Source organism: Grammomys surdaster, unplaced genomic scaffold, assembly GCF_004785775.1.
Source record: "Grammomys surdaster isolate TR1022 unplaced genomic scaffold, NIH_TR_1.0 166, whole genome shotgun sequence".
NCBI lineage: Eukaryota > Metazoa > Chordata > Mammalia > Rodentia > Muridae > Grammomys > Grammomys surdaster.
Genome location: NW_021604614.1, coordinates 1,771,801 through 1,777,889, shown reverse-complemented (window position 1 = coordinate 1,777,889; position 6,089 = coordinate 1,771,801). Strand labels below are relative to the sequence as shown.

Sequence of the window (6,089 nt, the reverse complement as noted above, 5' to 3'; positions counted from 1 at the left end):
GCCACAATCAAGCATCTTTACAGCCAGCTTTCAAAGGTCCCGTGACAAGACATAGCATCATTAGCTACCCAGCAGCTGGACACTGTTGCCCCTGTCTTGTGTCTCCTTGTATCCTCCCACCACTCTATTCTTTCACATATGGGTATCACGTCTTTGTTCACACCTCCAGGCTACCCACTGGGATGCCTCCTGGAAAACCTCAAACCTCTTCTGCTCCCCCAGCTTCCAGTTTCCCCCAGCCTTCTTAACTTCCTCTCCTCGCCTGGCTTCTCTAGACTCCCCCTTTCCATGCCAGCTACAGGCCACCCTAGCTGTCATTTGCTAGCATCTACTTTCAGAACTCTAACTACACATTCTCTCTCTTTACAGCCAACCACCTTGACTTCTTCCACAACCCAGCCTAACCCAGCTTCAGTTCTTCCTTTGTGAGAAGTTGCTGAGGTGAATGGTCTAATTAGGGTACATTATCCATTTTTGCTAAGTGAACTTTCTCAAATAGAAAAAGGACTGGGATCCTATACCTCTAATTCCTCTACCTTTATTAAAGATTCCAATATATCACTAAATCTTATAGTTTAACTTTCCATTATGTATGTATGTATTTACACACACATGTGGAGCGCTGCTGCCGCGACCTAAAGATGGTGCCTGCTTGCCCTTGCCGCTTTGGAGTTAACAAGTCCATATTTGGCCAGAAGGCCGGACCTGCTGGTAGCCTGATCTTTCGTCATAAGTCTCTGGCCTATGATGGTGCAGGACGTGGTATGGGCTCATGGGCAGCCCTACTAAGGGTATATAAGCTGCACTCACGGGCTGGTCGGGGGCACACCTAAGAAGCAAAGCCTGAGTAAACTGCCATTAGAAGGAACTTGGTGTGTCGAGTCTTCTTTCCCGCTGGACGGGAGTTAGGCGTGTCACAACTGGTGGCCTGCACGGGGAATTTGTGGGGTTTTTTTTGCGACCCCCGTGAAGTTCCAGAACTTCTGACAGTCAGGGCGATCGATCGGTAAGTGGCCAGTAAGTCGGGCCCTTTAATCAGAAAGTCCTGGGAAGGAGGCTTCATTCTTTAAGGTCCTCGGTAGGAGGCAAGTAAAAGTGAAAGTGAAGCAGCCGGCAGAGTATGTTCATGCCGGGAGGAGTGGATCCGTGGATAGTCATTCTAGTATTAGTGATAGCGGTTGCGGTGTCCCTGGTGTTGTATTTTTGCTTTGACTGTCATCAGCCAGGGCATGAGTGCCGCTGTTAACTATGGGAACCTCTTCGTCCTGCCCGATAAAGTATGCTCTTCAAGAGCTCTTAGCGGCGCAGGGGTTTCACCTTAAACAGAAGGCTCTACAGCAGTTTGTCCAGGAAGCGGACCACATCGCCCCTTGGTTCGTGGTATCGGGACAGCTTACCTTGGCCTCCTGGGATAAACTGGGGAAGGACATAGAAAGGGAAGTGAGGGACGAATCTAAGGACCGAGGTAAAGCGGCAAGGTTAGAAAGCAAAGCCATGGGTAGCTATTGTAGCTGTCCAGATAAAGACACTGTCCCAGATAACCATAGGAACAAGTTTAAGGTTGTTAACGTGGATGATGATGGCAATGAGCTAGGCTCTGGTTTCATGGAGCTCACAGACACAGAACTGATTCTGTACACCCGGAAGCGGGACTCGGTGAAATGGCACTACCTCTGCCTGCGACGGTATGGCTACGACTCAAATCTGTTTTCTTTTGAAAGTGGTCGATTGTGTCAAACTGGATGAGGAATTTTTGCTTTTAAGTGTGCCCGTTCAGAAGAATTATTTAACATGTTGCAAGAGATTATGCAAAATAATAGTATAAATGTGGTGGAAGAGCCAGTTGTAGAAAGGAATAGTCATCAGACAGAATTGGAGGTCCCTAGAACACCTCAAACGCCTACAACTCCAGGGCTTGGTGCTCAGAACTTACCCAATGGGCATCCCTGCTACCCCTCGTTTGGAGATGCTTCATCCCACCCCTCAAGCCAGCACTCTCTTGTGGGAAGTCCTCACAAAATAGACTATTCAAGGCATAGGGATTGTACACCAACAGTCTTTAACTGATATCAGGCGCCCCAGTTTAGAACATAGGCAACTCAATTATATACAGGTGGATTTGGAAAGGGGCAGTGACTCTGACAACCATCAGACTCCAAAAACGACAACCACTCCCCTCCTACAAACCTCCACCCGGCGCACAGAGCTGTACGCTGTCATAGACATTGAGAGAATTGTTGCTATATCCAACTTGCAGAAAGCACTGCTGAGAGACGACGGTACCTCTAGGGAGACCAGACACAATAGTACTGACCTGCCCATGTGAGCCCGTGAAGATTTTCAGAGTGAAGATGAATGCTTCATTTTCATTTCTACACTAAGTCCTTTTATAGATTGTTCTTTTTTTTTCTTTCTGAGTATTTCCTGTGCATCTTTAAAGGGAGTTAATACAGGGCAGGTACTCCGTGAAGAACACTAGTCTTTTGACAGTCATAGTGCAGCCGCCTGGTCTGTACTCCGTGTTCTGGGGGTATCCATCTCCTTCATGTCTAAGGTGTGGCTGACATTTGAACCTTTTCTAAAGTCTCTTGATAATGTGCATTGCTAACCTAACTCTAGGCCCTGACCCTGTGTTGGCCTGGTCTAGAGGGTCTGTATGTGTACTTCCACAGACTCAAGATGACCCCATTCGGGTTCCGGAGCGGCTTGTGTGCCGCTGCAATGTGGATGATCCTCCTGCCCCTGCTGAGTCTGATGCGACCTGTGAAGACGGAACAGCGATGGGGGATCCTGTCGGCGTTCCCAATTCCAGTGCCCATAAGGCATGATGCTCAAGTGTTTCCTCGCCTTTTTAGTAGTAATAGTAGTTTAGAAACTTCCTTCTTACCCCTAGATAAGGATATAGGATGTAGTGAGAATAGATCCATAAAATTGCTTGGTAGTTTATGTTTTTATGTGGTTAAGAATATTAGTGATAAGAGTGATTGTATTATGCTGTATAATCAGACTGCAGTGTGGTTGGATAAGTCTGGTGGATTGTCTAATGGCTCCTGGATTATCGGATGGTGGCCAAGTTCTGAACCTAAAGGAAATAGCACTATTCCCCAACAGCCACGATGGGCACCATTTTGTAAAGGAAGCAAGAATGGTGACACCCTGTTTCCATGGACAGGATGCCAGTCTAGAAAGGCTGGTTGGGAAAAAAGGGGTTCTTTACTTTTTCACCCTATCAATCCACCAGTTTTAATAAGACGTTTTCGGGATATAATTTTACACATCAAAATCCCAATCAAGTTAGTTTTGTTAATCCTTATAATATTTGGCTGTTGTGTGGTATTAATGGTAGTTGTGCAGATTTGTCGCCTTTGGCTATGATAAGAGGAGGAAGAGTAGGAAATGCCGCCTTCTCCTGGAATCAGACTGGTGGTTTTGAAAGTAGTTTGCAAGTTAATAGTACAGGGAAAAATATCAGCTTTGCTTTTGTGCCTGTGTGTGTTTGGCCCCCTTTTGTTTGGATAGTTAGTAATAGTAGTACTAGTTATGGTGAGAAAATGTTAAATTGTTCGGGAACCTGTTATTATACTTTATGTTGGAATGCTAGTGCATTTCCTATAGGTATTGTAGCTGGGGTACCCCGTTGGATTCCCGTACCGGTGGAATCCCCATCCTCATGGCATTACTGCAGCGATAGTGACAGCTATAACAGTTTCAGCTGTGAGTGCAGCAGCCGCAGGTATAGCCCTTTCCACTACTGTTCAAACAGCCCATACTCTGAATAATTTATCCTCAGTTGTAGTGCAGGCTTTAGATCTGCAGGCTGGTGTTAAGGCTCACCTTAAAGGTGGTATTATGATTGTGAATCAGAGAATAGATTTGGTGCAAGAACATCTCGACACCTTATGGCAGGTGGCTCAATTGGCCTGTGAGTGGAAAATGTCCGGGCTATGTGTTACTTCTGTGCCCTATGTTAATTATTCTAGAGCAGCTAATTTGTCCAGGCAGTTGTCCCTTTATTTAACAGGAAACTGGTCCGGGTACTTTGATTCGATGATGCAGGAACTTCGGATAACCATTGCTTCAATAAATTCCACTCGGGTGGATGTGACCATGGTTGAGGGGCTGAGTTCCTGGATTCATCAAGCCTTCTATCATCTTAAAGAGTGGGCGGGTATGGGAGCACTAGCTGTTGCCCTAGTGGGTGTCTGTGTTCTCTGCCTGTCTTGTATCTGTCGTATGGTCAGGGCCCAGAGAGGGCGCTGGTAGTGCGTGCCTTTCAGGCCATTGAGGGGGGGTGTATCTCCACAAGCATGGCTGGTAGCTCTGAAGCATTAGTTGCTCTCATTACCCCAAATTTTCGGTCTGGACAGCCCTTGCACCCCTGGAAGCCTATAGGTTTCATTGCACACGGGATGGGTGTCTATTCCATTTTCCTTGGGCCCAGCTCTTGCGTCTGGTGGGCTTTGCCCATTGCACCCAGTAGAGTGAGTCCCATGGCTTGAGCCTGTCTGCCCTTGATCATGGGATCCTACATGATGGAGCTTGCTTGATCGGGCAGTCACAGCTTGTCTTTAAAAACAAAAAAGGGGGAACTGTGGAGCGCTGCTGCCGCGACCTAAAGATGGTGCCTGCTTGCCCTTGCCGCTTTGGAGTAAACAAGTCCATATCTGGCCAGAAGGCCGGACCTGCTGGTAGCCTGATCTTTCGTCAAAAGTCTCTGGCCTATGATGGTGCAGGACGTGGTATGGGCTCATGGGCGGCCCTACTAAGGGTATATGAGCTGCACTCACGGGCTGGTCGGGGGCACACCTAAGAAGCAAAGCCTGAGTAAACTGCCATTAGAAGGAACTTGGTGTGTCGAGTCTTCTTTCCCGTTGGACGGGAGTTAGGCGCGTGACACACACATACACACACACACACACACACACACACACACACACACACACACGACTCTCAGTAACAATTTACTCCCCAAGGAGTGCAGGTGAGTTTGGGAGCAGGCTAGAGTACATGCAGAAGAGATACACCAAACTAACACAGCACACCCAATCAGGTCAGAGGCAGTGCCCGACCAGGATCCCCATTGGAATTATAGTAACTCAGATGGCATTTTAGCTAGAGACCAATTTACAACTTGCCTCCTGGCCGGTCTCCATAAGGCTGCCATTAAACCAATAAATTTGGAAAAATTCCAAGAAGTCATCATCCAGGATAAACAAGAAAACCCACCTTACTTTATACAGCACCTTGGAAAGGCCCTCTTACAATACACTGATTGAGACCCTGAAAACACAGAAGGCAAACAACTCCTGATAACCTATTTTTCCCCAAAGCTACCTCAATATTAGGGCCAAGCTTAAATGCTCGGACAGAGGATCCCTAACTCCACAGGCAGATGTCTTAGTGTTGGCCTTTAAAGAATACCATGGGAAAAATGAAAAGGCCCACAAACAAAAATACCATTATGTTGGCCAAGGCTTTTCAACAAGCTTTCAAAACTGCCTGGGCTTCCTGGCCTCCTAAGACTCAAAAACCATTAGGTTACTGTCTCAAATGTAGCCAACAGGATGACTGGGCACGAACCTGCTCTAACCCACACAAGCCACCAGGGCCATGTCCAAAGTACCATCAACATTGAGCTGCTGATTGTCCTCATGTGGCTCATGGCACAGGGACATCACTCCCAGATCACCCTCCAGCTATCTTCTAGGCCTGGCCGTGGACAACTAAAGGGGCTCCCTTGACCCAACCATTTCCATCACCAACAGGAAGCCCCAAGTAACCACTACAGTATCAGGGCAGTTCATCTCCTTCCTTTTGGACAATGGGGACACTTACTTGGTCCTGATGGAGTTTTGGGGACCCACCTCTCCTCATTTCCCTATTGTCATGGTTAGGAGGACAGCTTTACCAATCTCATCAGACCCCACCACACAGTTGCATTTTTAGGAGTGTTCTTCTCACCCATCCTTTTCTGATGATGCCAATGTGTCCCCTTCCCTTATTGGGAAGGGATCTCCCAGCCACAGTGTGAGCCTCTATTATTATTTTTTGTTCCCCCTATACGCCTGAACTCAAACTCGCCAGCAGCC

At 47.3% G+C, this 6,089-nt stretch overlaps 1 pseudogene; it reads left to right on the top strand.

Annotated features, from left to right (window-relative positions):
* The first annotated feature begins 1,494 nt into the window (after window positions 1-1,494).
* Window positions 1,495-2,828, top strand: LOC114619981 (annotated as a pseudogene).
* The last annotated feature ends 3,261 nt before the right edge of the window (window positions 2,829-6,089 follow it).